General features: G+C 35.5%; 1 long non-coding RNA gene across 1 annotated transcript in view; it reads left to right on the top strand.

Moving 5' to 3' along the window:
- Positions 1 to 713: 713 nt before the first annotated feature.
- Positions 714 to 12,636, top strand: part of LOC141559578 (uncharacterized) — a 53,703-nt gene continuing 41,780 nt past the window's right edge. Inside the window, exon 1 of the long non-coding RNA XR_012487498.1 lies at positions 714 to 871. This is a non-coding gene — a long non-coding RNA (uncharacterized LOC141559578). The remainder of the gene's footprint in view (positions 872 to 12,636) is intronic.

The following is a 12,636-nucleotide window of genomic DNA, read 5'->3' as shown; positions in this document are numbered from 1 at the left end:
GATACCTAGTATCTGTATACTGCCCTATCTTTGTACAAGGCAATTCTCCTCTGACTTCTCCATCAGTATTTCATCCTTTGCTCTTATTTTGCCTTACTTTCCCATCCTGACGTTTATATTACTGCTTATTTTCATTCTCTTGAAGGCCTTGATACCGGAAGATTGATAATTAGAGACTTTTGGGATACTCTGTATAAGCAACTAAATCAAGCTAAAGTGTTAATAGGGGATAATGTCTTGATATGTTTAACTCTCCACCTCTCCTCCAAATTAATTTTAATAGGGATTTCTGTGGTTAAATTAAAAGGAGTGACTAATGTGTAAACCTCAGGCCTTGGGAGACTGTGGCACTCCCACTTCCTGGTGCTGGTATGTTTTAAAGAGCATGTCTGTTAAGTCAGATTGATGGCCACTGGCATCTTCTATTACTTTTGGTCACATTGTTGTCCTTGTTCTTTGTCAATACACAATCTGGTAATTCCCTTCTTTCTTCTCAGTTTGACCTTGAGAAAGACAGAAAACAAAAATAGGAATGACTTCATAAGGAAGAGATGAAATGGAAGGGAGCAATCTTTTCCTTCCTTTTATGTATCTAAGGTGCTGTGATAGCCTCTATATCCTAGCAACAGCCTTGGAGGTAAGGCAGTGTTTAGTGAGACCCAAAGCAAAGCTGACTTTTGCATAGTGACTTTTAAAAAGCCTTCAAAAGAGAGAGAAACTGCCAATTAAATACTTTGATCTGGACTCCTTCCAACCCCTCCCTTAAAGAATTTGACTTGACTGGTGTCTAGGCAGGGACAGGAAGCTAGGAAGGAAGCCTGCAGCTAAGCATGGACTTCCCAAGTCCATTAAACCAATCCTTTTCGACAAGGTAGGATTTTTTTGTTACCATGATTAGCTTACTAAGATGTGATAAATATATAGCCCAAATTTTATGGTTTTTCCATGCTTTGCTCAGGGAATCTTAGGCCAAACAATTGTAAATCACCTGCAAAATCTGTTCATAATCAATACTGTTAATCAGCAGTTATAAACAGAGCATTTGTGAGTCAATCTTGGGTGGATACCTGACAAAGAAATGTTTACCTCTCTATCCAGTGAAAAGAATAATCATGTTAGATCATCCACAGGAAAGAAGGCAGGGGATATAGAAAAGGGAATTTGCTTGTGGATTCCTTTCTTACTAGGAGCTACACATTTCTCATTCTTTCTTGAGAGTATTGAAGTACTTAGATTTCAATTTGTCAGTGGTAGCAATATTTGGGGAGGTGGGAAGGATAAAGAAGCCCCAAAGGAAAAAAAAATGAAGCAATGTACCTACCCCTTCCTTTAGCAGAGATGAGGGACTATGGGGGAGGAATATTGTCTTTGCTGGCAAACCTGGTAACTGTATCCTTTTGTTTTAATTTTTTTTTCCTTTTCTTTGTTATAACGGAAGGTTTATTGGGTAAGTGGGAGAAATTGATATGTAGAAATGACTGATATTAAAAAAACAAACAACAAAACCCAATGCCTGAAAAAGAAAGAGACAGGGAAGCTTTCCCCTCTTATCAAATGAAATAATGTGCTTTGTAAATCTTAATATATAAATGTGAATTATTATTATAATTATTGCTCTATATCCTCTAGCTCTATTTTTCTTCTTCTTCTTCTTCTTCTTCTTCTTTTTTTTTTTTTCTACTGGTTTCTGTCTACTTTAGTTCAAGCCATCTAAGAGGAAATATGCTTTCTGTTGGTATCTTTTGTTGCCATAGCCTTCTTTAGATTATAATCCCTAGTCTTCCTGACCTCAGGGATATTTACTGTAGATAAATCCTGATTTCCTTGTTCAAAATTTCATTAAGATAAGAGATTCCCAGTGCTTGACCTAGGAATTAGTCACCCTGAGAAGCTAATTTTTTGTGGCCTAAGAGAACAATTCTGTTTACAAAAACAATCTAAAAATACTAAAAACCAAATCTTTAATTACTAAAACTCATATGACAAGTTCTAAGAACCAATTAGAGGTTCATATAATTTTTTTTGTCTTTTCTTTCTTGGGCTAGAAAGTGATCAAGTTCAATTTTTCTTAGGAAGGAGAATATTAGATGGGATGATATACAATTTCTTTTGCTTTAGATCTATAATCCACTGATAAGTGGATTCTTACAATTCCCTAAATGAGGAAATTGAGGCAAGGAGAGACTCAAGCTAATATTTCTAATAGAGGTCTGGTGCTTGTGCAGATCTCATTAACTTGCTTGCTTGATATATTCTTTCCCTGTGGAGGACTCTAAGGAGCTTGTTTCCAAGATGTAACATGTAAATATGTTATTTACATTTAAAGGTGTATAATATGTGATAACATATAAAGGAGGGACTCTGGTATATGTAGAGACATTCTGGAATTGGTTCCCATTAGCTAAATTAAATATGAAGTGGGAGGGAGGCATTAAAGACCTGTCAGCCTCAGCCCCAGCCCCAGTCTTTTGGCTTCATGTGAATCTGGGGAAGTTGTATCAACTGAATCATCTGATGGTATTTGCACCTGAACTATATCCTATTATACCACTGATCAAAAATACATTTATTAGATACCTACCAAATGCTGGACACTGAGGATAAGAAAAAAAATGAAACAATCCCCGACTTCCAAGTTTACATTCTATTTGGAGGGAATATGCATATGCATATGTGAACATACTCAAAATAAATACATAAATCCAAGGCAATGGGATGACAGATGTCATTTCATATAGAAAGTAGTATTTGAGCTGAGGATAGAAGGAAGCTACTAGAAGAATAGAAGATAGAAGGAGTTCTAAGAGTTAGAGGTGACGAGAGGGTACATTCCAGGATTGGGGGAGAGCTATGTATTACATATAGAGAAAGGAGTTAAAATATCATGCATCAAAAAGGACTGATTTGAAGTACTCTGGAGTATTTGAAAGGAAACAGCATATGGCACACTTAAAGCAAAGAACTATGGACAGATCCCTTTGTCTTGTCTCTGCTCCTTAATACTTAAATGAAAGATTGAGGCTACTGGTAGAGTATAAAGCTATTTAAAATATACCTTGCTAAAAAAGGGAGGAACAGAAATCAAATAGCTGACTCTCTTCTTGTGTAGAAAACATGGGTATAGTGAATTGATTCTACTGCACTCTACCTGAATTATCAGCTTTCTCATGCATTTCAGTTACATATTTCTAGTCTTAAAACTGGTCTGTCATGTGATAGCATACAATCCTATGAAGTCTACCTGAGGTTGAAGAATATGCAAATCATTTAAATGGAAACACTATGGAGATGAGCCCTGCTAAGGAGAAGTGGGTTATCCTTGTTTCACCTTTCTTAGAACACTAGCTATGAATGATGAGATAAGTTAGCATGCATTTAGGTAGCTTCTGTCTCATCCCAAACACTCTACTAGGCTCGGAACAGGAGGATTGGATTAAATGGGTCTGTTGCTTTTCAGTTGTGTCCAACTCTTCATGACCCCATGAACTATACTGCCCATGGGATTTTCTTGACAAAGATACTGGAGTGGTTTGCCATTTCCTTCTCTAGTGGATTAAGGAAAACTGAGATTAAGTGATTTTTCCCTGGATTGCATAGCTAGTGAGCGTTTCAGGTCTCAGGTCTTCCTGGCTCCAGGCCTAGCACTCTATCTACAGAACCACCTAGCTGCCAAAAAAAAAAAATAATAATAATAATGAATTTAATAGCAGCTCCCTATATCCTATAGAGCAACTGGGTATTTTGTGCAATAGGAATAGTAGCTCTGTGAACTGTATCTATATTAGTGGTATTTTCATGTCTAAAAAGTGGGTTGGGTAGCTCTCTGAAAGACCACCCTGTGATATCAAAGGGCAATGTGACTCCTGACTGTCTGAGAGAGACCTCTGAGTCTATAAGTCTCTTTACAATATGCATAGTCAGGAAGAATCAGACATGACGGAAATGACCTAACAATAAAAACAGTAACAATACAGAGAATAATTATGGAAGGCAGAACTCAAAGCTAGGCCTCATATTCCCTATATATATATATATATATATATATATATATATATATATATATATATATATATATATATGTATAATTATTATTATTATTATACTACCTCTATATACAATAGGAATACCTCTATGAAAATTGTCCAAATTTCCTCTTAAAAAATCCTATTCTCCTCTGTCCTTCTTCCCTTGAGTATTCCTTAATCTCATCATCTCCAGCATTTTTTGTTTCTGTCAGTATATCTTAAAGCTCAAGATGTTCTATGGTCAAATTAAGTTTGTGAAGTACTGTTGCAGAACATAAGTGATATGAAGTTTCTAGCTAGTGCCTTTGTTGTTTGGATTTATAAGAAAGAGAGGAAATGTACATTTTGATTATGATGATGACAATGATAACTGAAATTTATATAGTGCTTCACAGGAGACAAAATGTATTTATTATGATAATTCATCTTTACCAGAACTCTGTGAATTAGATATTATTACTCTCTTAAAAATGAAGAAACTGAGGTTCAGAAAGAGTAAGTGACTTGCCTGTGGTTGCCTAATTAATAAGCATTGGAGGTAGAATTTTTCTGATTTGGGGTTCAGCTCTCTATCCCCTATGACCAGGGGAAAAGCTAGTATTAACTGATAGAACTTAATTGTATCCCAAATTTTGAAAGTTGAGCTAATGTTGCTATGTCAGTACACAGTGAACCTTTTCTCCAATGTGTACTATTATACTGGTAAAGCTGTCAGAGGAGAGTGTGTTCAAATGATTCCTCAGTGTTCTGAGCTTCAAGTACAATACAAAGAGAACAATGTGTGCTGTCCTACCTATATGCATTCAGGTGGGAAAGTGTGTATGTAATGAAGTAATTGAATAAATAACATGAGATATTTATAAGGTGAAATTTGTCTGCATGAAGAGTAGACGATGAATGCAAAATGTAAAATATTTATCTCCTTGCCATTCACTGTTGCCTGTCTTAAATAAGGTCATTTAGTTCATTAATAATAAAGAAGATAGCAAGACATGAATGATCATTCTTGAGGTGATATAAGTCATTATTAATATATGCAAAATGTTTAGGCCTCATGTATCACTGTAGTTTTCTTTATGTCAAATCCTGTAACGTGATGGCTGGCACTATTGTCTTAACTGATACTTAATAATTAGGTGACCTTGGGAAAATCTCGAGCCTCAGTTTATTCATCATCACAGGATAGTGGTGAATAGAACTCTGTGTAAATCTTAAAGTAGTCCTATTAGTATTACTTAATGAATGAGACCTATGATAGAGATGGTAAATGTTGTTTCTTGAAATCTAGAACCTGTATAATGTTAGAGAGAAGGTATAAAAAGAAAGATCAGAACTTGAATTATATAGATACAAAATTTGTTAAGTGATTACTTCTCAGGCACAGGGCTGAGCATTGCACTACAAAAACAAGCAAGGAGAATAGTCCCTGCTCTCAAAGTGCTTATGTTGTTTTGGAGAAATTTCATACATAAAGGAGAGCTATATGGAGGGAGAAGAAATAGGTATCATGGTGTGAAAATGGGCATGTTATCTGAAGTGTAGTCAGCTGAATGAAGAAATGACTGAGGAGGATTTAAGGTATCAATTCATAATCATAGACTGTCGGAACTAGAAAAATCTTAGTTATCTCTCAGCCCAATTCTCTCATTTTACTTTTTCACAGGAATAAACTGAGGTCCAATGAAGAATAATGACTTGCCAAGTTTAGAAGCAAGACTAGTTTCCAATGCCAATTTCAAATCTCCCACAGAGTAATAGAGCTTTTATAAATCATATTATAAGGATTGTATTTTTTAAAAAGCTCTTGCATTGTGGGTGGCAGAAGATAGGACACAATAGGAATCAACTTTGTAAAATAAATTTCAAAACCCTTTGGTCTTTAAAAATTATTTTTAGCCCACATGATTTGCTTTGATCCCATTTTTTTCCAGCCTTATCTTGCTTTCTCCTTCTAGAAATCATAGAATTATGAAAGAAATTATTAAATGCCCAGGATGCAAAGAAAAAGATGATATTTGTCTTCATGAATATTATAGTTCAATATAGAAGGAAGAGAAGAAACAGATATACAAATAACTATGAGTAAAATATAAAGTCCATTGGAGGCTTAGAATAACTAATAGGTAATGTTCATATAGTATACTTTGCACATGTTATCTCTTTGGATTCTTAAAACAACCCTATGAGGGAGGTGATATTATTATCCCCATTTTTCATATGTGGAAACTAAGGCTGAGGGCAATCTGGTGTATTTTCTAGATCTATTTGGGGAAGAATTTTTGGGGGAAGGAAGAGCTCTTTTCTATACTGCTTCCTGCTACTGTGGCATCTTGGCTTCCTCAGTTCACAGACTTTAAATGATTTGCCTCTGGTCTTATATGAGTGTCCAAAGCAGTATTCACATCAAGTTCTCTCTTGACTCTAAATTCAGTGTTTTTTTCCCCACTATGCTATATAGACTCTCTAAATATAAACAAAACGTAGTTCCTGTGTTCCAGATGTCTATGACAGATAGGAGAAAACCACCATACTGAACAGTTTAAATGAATACAATGTCTAACAAATTGGGAAATTAAGGCTTAGAAAAACTAAATAACTCATCCATTACCATAAATCTATTATGTCAAAACTAAGATTTGAACTCAGGTCTCCTTGCCTTTAAGTCTATGACTAGATTTATTCACTGCAGGCTACCTCTCAGTTCTTAGTTGAGAGCAAGAAGTAATTAGTTACTTTTGGTCTGGAGAATTAAGGACAATTTCCTGGAAGAGAAAGCAGTGGAGTTGAACCTTGAAAGCTAGTTTGGTTGGATTATTGACTTGGTGGACAGGAATAACAGGCAATTAAAATAAAAGATAGTTGAGGATAAGGCATGGCAGGCTGAGCAATTTGGACTTTATTCTATAGGGTACTGGAGAAACCCTGAAGGTTTTTGAGTCAGATAATGACATAATCAGAGCTATACTTTAGGAGGATTACTCTGATAATAATGTGTAGGATGGGTTGGATCAGGGAGAAATTGTAGGTGGGAAGACCAGTTAGGTGAGAGATAATTAGGATCTAAAATGGTATGCTGCAATGGTAATAAGAAAGCATATAGGAGAAAGGGTATATAGTACCAACAAGACTTGGCAAGTGATTTGAGGTTGAAGAGAGGGCTTGGGAGAGGGAGGAGTCACATATGACACTGACTTTTCAAGTCTTGGTGATTGAGAGAATTATGGTTCCATTAATAGAAATAAGGAAGTTAGGAAAAAGAGCTGGTTTTGGAGAGTTGGGGGAATTTGATGAACACAATTTTATACTCATTGAAACCGGAGTTCTGATAGATGTATAAACAGAAATACCCAACAGATAGTTGGGATGGGCTAGATATTAAGATGTTAGGACTAGGTATTGATATTTATATACTAGAGATAGTTAGCTATGTAGAAGTGATATATAAAGGTGTAGGAGTAGGTTAAAATGCCAAGGCAAAGAACTAAAAAAGACAAAAAAATTACAAATCAGAGTCCTGGCAATAGCTCCTTCTAGCTAGCTTTCTGCTGCTGCTACTGCTGCTATTACTACTACTACTACTACTACTACTACTACTACTACTACTACTACTACTACTACTACTACTACTACTAAAGAGCTAACAACTTAATGATATAGGCTTGTAATATAATATAGGCATGATATGTCAAATAATCTAATATATTATATAACATAAACTCATAATATAGTACTCTAAAGTTTGCAGAATACATGGGACTCAAAACTCTTGGTGTTCTTAAAGCTTCTAAAAGTTTTCAATTGTACCAGATCTAACACTCTGTCCACTATGGTATCTCTTTACAAGGTAAAGAGTGTTAGGAGATATTAAGTGGAAAGGAAAGGTGAGAGGAGAAAGCATATTAGTGATCTGTATTTTTTGAAAGCCTTCTTCCTACCTATAGTATGAAATGGAGGGAGCCATATAGGTACTTATGCTATTGTTGTTGTTGTTTGTCCTTCATTCTGGAAAAGGATCATAACATCAGGGAGGTTATGCCATGACATGCAAGTGAATTGGATTTAAGTAAGATAGGGCTCTGCAAACTCACTTGCCTTACTTTCCCCTCCAGCATCATCTGGATCCAAAAGATGGGGAGATGACATGTAAATAGGTAAAAAGTTAAATAAAAGCATAATATTTAAGTAGCACTTCAAGAAAATAATAGAAAAAATGTTGTAATAATATAAGATTAATTTTCAGATGAGTGTTGTTAGTCCTAAATACATACAGAAAGGATAGCTCACATTAGGTTAAGAGAGTCAGGGAAGATTTTCAGGAGAAGGAAAATCAAACTGAGTCCAGTGAGTTGAGTAGGATCTTAATAGACAATGAATATGAAGGAAGGCATTCCAGACAGGGAGCAAAGAGGTGTAAAACACAAGAATAGTTATTACTTAAAGGGCACTGCTTAGGAGTTAACTGTTAAAATGTAGGCAATTTTTGTTAATTGATTTATAGCAATATAAATAACCTGCATCCTGAATTTGTTTACTTTATACATACATTCTTTGGATTCTGGAGACTCTGAAGAGGAAAGAGGTATACCATGGCAGAACAGAAACTATAACCAAGAGGGCACCATTTGAATCTGAAATAGATTAAGGCATAAAAACAATAAAAAAGTAGAAATTTCTAGATCACTGCATTCTTTCATGTCTTCATGTTATAAGATGCTCATTCTTATTCTGTTGAGAGAGTGACAGAAAGAAGAAACTTCTTAAGCTTAGTGAACTTGAGGTTAAGGATTATTATTTTCTAATAAAAGGAGTTATCTTTTCTTTACTAACCCCAGATATCACCAGCAAATATTAAGGAAGCACCTACTATGTGGTGCTCCTAGGACCTGTGTGTTAGAAAGTTTGCTGAGATTCTTTTAATTTTTTCTTCTTGCTTTGAAAGAATGCTTTTTGGGGAGAAAAGAAAATGGGGATCTTTTGTCTGCTTCTTAATGCACATGTGCATCTTTGAATGGATTTATTATAGAATTCAAGAACAGAAGATTTCAGAAATTAAGTCTCAGGATACTTAAAATAGACATGTGGTAATGTTTCTTTTTATTTTAAAGCAAAGCAATCTGCCAGGCAGGTGAGATGGTTGAGAGATGATCACAATATAATAGCCAGAAACCTAGATGCTATTCCTATCAGTAAATATTTCCAATTCAACCTCTTGATAAATGTTTTAAATTTTATCCTAGCAATTAAGATTTTAAAACGTGTAAAAATTTTCTTGGGTCCCATAAATTATGGAGGTGACTATCCCCCAATATATATCAAGCTTCAAAATGAAATCCATGCATCGCCTGTTCTTTCTTTGCATTTGTCTAAATTTGGGGAGATCAATGGTAACTGGCAAGAAAAAAAATCAGGAACTTACTTTTGACAATTAGGCAACTATTTCTCTTCTCTTACTGATATAATTTCTTCCTTTATTCTCTATATCACTATTTTATTTAGCAACCAGAGACAAGAAAGAAAGAATTTAATTAGGTATTCAATGGGATAATTCTAGATAGGATCATGTAAGTCTGTACTCTTAGAATTGGAAAGGAATTCAAAGGTCATCCAGCCTGGCCTTTATTGTCTCCTCCACAGTATTCAGACAGGTGGTTAGAATCCCCACCCCACCCCTATTTTTTATTGTTTTATTTTTTTCTGGTTGTACATGCACATTCATTTTTAAAATATGCATTTCTATATGAATCATGTTGGAAAAAAAATCATAACAAAAGGGAAAATGAGGAAAAAAAAAGAAAAAAGAAAAAAAAAAGAGAACATAGCATATGTTGATTTATATTCAGTCTCCATTATTTTCTCTTTGGATGAAGATGGTATTATTTATCCAAAATTTATTGAGATTTCCTTGGATCATTGAACTTCTGAAAAGAACCAAGTCTTTCATAGGTGATCATTGCACAATCTTGCTGTAACTATAATGTATTACTGGTTCTCAGCATCAGTTTATATAAATCTTCCCAGGCCTTTCTAAAATTAATCTTTTTATCATTTTTATAGAAGAATAATATTATGACTTTCATTCCCTAATTGATGGGCATCTACTCCCTCACCCCTCTTTTAAATACATGAGGATAATCCTACCACTGCAAAACAAAACAAAACAAAACAAAATGATTTGTAGTTCTTTCAATATCACTTTATGTAGCATATATATATATATATATATATATGTACGTTTTTTGAAGGCAGGGACTTTTTTTGCTATTGGAACTGTGTTTCTTGTATGTAGAAGGCACTTAATGTACCATTACTGGATCAAATTAGATACTTAATACATAATTATTTGATCTAATTGGATCTAATTTGAGATTAAAAAAAAAATTTCTCTATTACCATCTTGGCTAATTTCCTCATCTCCCTTTACTTCCTCTCCTCTTCCTACCCATTGCAATTACTCCAGCCCATTAAAGTCCTTTATGAAATATGGTTCTGAGAACTAATTACATAATTCCAGATGTGTAGATTTTTTGAAAGGTATAAGCAAAGGAAGCCAGTGCTACCATATTTAAACTTTTCCATTTGAGAAATTGGAAAAAATAAACATCGTCTGCTCAGTATATATGTAATAGGGAATTGCCCTCTTTGGCTCATCTTCTTTTACAATGATACATGATAGCAGTGGTGAGGGCCTGTGGGCTTGGTAACTTAGAGTAAATAAGAAAATAAAAAGGATAAAGATCTGTAAGAAGAAAACAATGACAACCAGTGGAAGTCTCAGTAGGACTTTTTCCCCCTCATCTAATATCAGGAAGGTAGTAGGGGGCTCAAAGGGGATAGAAGAAGGTCAATAACAAACAATAATAAACAAAACTTGCCAGTTTTGTCCAAGGATGACCCTAAGTGAAGATGTGGCTGATAAAAACAGTTATTTTTATTTTGTTTTAGAATGCAGTCTGAGGGACCATCTAGGTGGTGACTCTGATCCTGGAGTGAGGAGGACCTTAGTTTAAGTTTGGCCTCAGTCATTTACTAGCTTTGTGACTCTGGGCAAGTCACTTAATTTCCCCCATTTCCCCATCCTACATTGTCTCACAAAAGAAAGAAAAAGAAAGACAGAAAGAAAGAAAGACAGAAAGAAAGACAGAAAGAAAGAAAGAAAAAAAGAAAGAGAAAGAAAGAAAGAAAGAAAGAAAGAAAGAAAGAAAGAAAGAAAGAAAGAAAGAAAGAAAGAAAGAAAGAAGTGGAGATTGAGATAGAGAAAAGAGAGAAGAGACGGAGAGAGAGGCTGAGGTAGAGACACACAGAGAGAGAGACTGAAGTAGAGACACAGAGAGAGAGAGAGCCAGAGAGAGACATAGACACACACACAGACAGACAGACAGACACACAAACACAGAGGGAGAGACAGAGAAGGAGACAAAGGGAAACAGAGGGAGACAGAGAGAGATGGGGGGGGCGGGAGGGAAGGGTGGAAAGAGGGAAAGAAGAAGAAGGAGGGAAGGGAAGGAAGGAAGGAGGGAAGGAGAGACCACACTGTTAGAGCCATGCCCCCTCCTATGTTCAGGCTAACAGTCATTTTAGATACAGGAAGACAGGATACTTTAAAACAATGACTATTAATTTCAAATTTGAAGAAGTAGATATCTTTTAAATGTTCATGTTTGAAGACAGAACACTGGAAAAAAAATAACACTGGAATTAAAGTCAGAAACTGCCACTCCTGGAGACCTCAAGTAAGTGGCAGAAATTAGATTTTCTCTTGCTAGTTGGGATTCTGTGGATGTTACTTCTTCATCTTTGGGAAAAGAGAAAAAGAAGGCCCTAAAAGGAAACCAATCAAGGTGGTATCCACTGTCCCAAAATGATGGTTGTATATAAACAACATTCTCTAAATTCTTTCTTTTAAAATCCTTCAAAGAACCTCATTCCTTATCCCTTGCCATCCCTCTATGAGAGATGCTCAGGAACCCTAGAATCCTGATAAAAGAAGATCTGATAACAGCTGTAGGAATCCATCCCCCCCTCTGCCTCCTCCACTCCTTGCAGTATTCCAGAGCCCCCTGCTCAGTTAGCAGGGGACTTGGAGCTAGAGGGTGTGAAGCTGTTCCTTCTGTTTGCACCTCTCAAAATCCCTTATCAGGAGCCTCTGGGGGAAAGCACACAATTAGACAATGACATACTCCTTGACAGGAGCACAGACAAAAATACTCAGGCTTTTTGGCAGATCTAATAGTTTTTGTAGTTTACTGATAGAGGGTAAGGTTTAGTAAAATGCGGACTTCCTGAGAAATTTATGATGAAGAAGGGAAAAAAGGCTTACACCCTGACCATATCACCCCTCTATTCAATAAACTCCAGTGGCTCCCTATTACCTCTAGGATCAAATATAAAATACTTCATTTTTAACATTTTTCAGACTCTGACCCCTTCTTACCTTTCCAGTCTTCTTATATCTTACTTTCCTTCATGTACTATATGATGAAATAACACCCTTACTATTCTTCACACAAGAACCCCTCTTCTGAACTCCATGCGATTTCATCGGCTTTCTGTAAGACTTGGAAAACTCTCACTCATCTCTGTTTCTTTATTCTTTGGCTTTCTTTAAGTCACA

Source organism: Sminthopsis crassicaudata, chromosome 3 (assembly GCF_048593235.1).
Source record: "Sminthopsis crassicaudata isolate SCR6 chromosome 3, ASM4859323v1, whole genome shotgun sequence".
NCBI lineage: Eukaryota > Metazoa > Chordata > Mammalia > Dasyuromorphia > Dasyuridae > Sminthopsis > Sminthopsis crassicaudata.
This window is presented reverse-complemented; position numbering and strand designations above follow the sequence as displayed.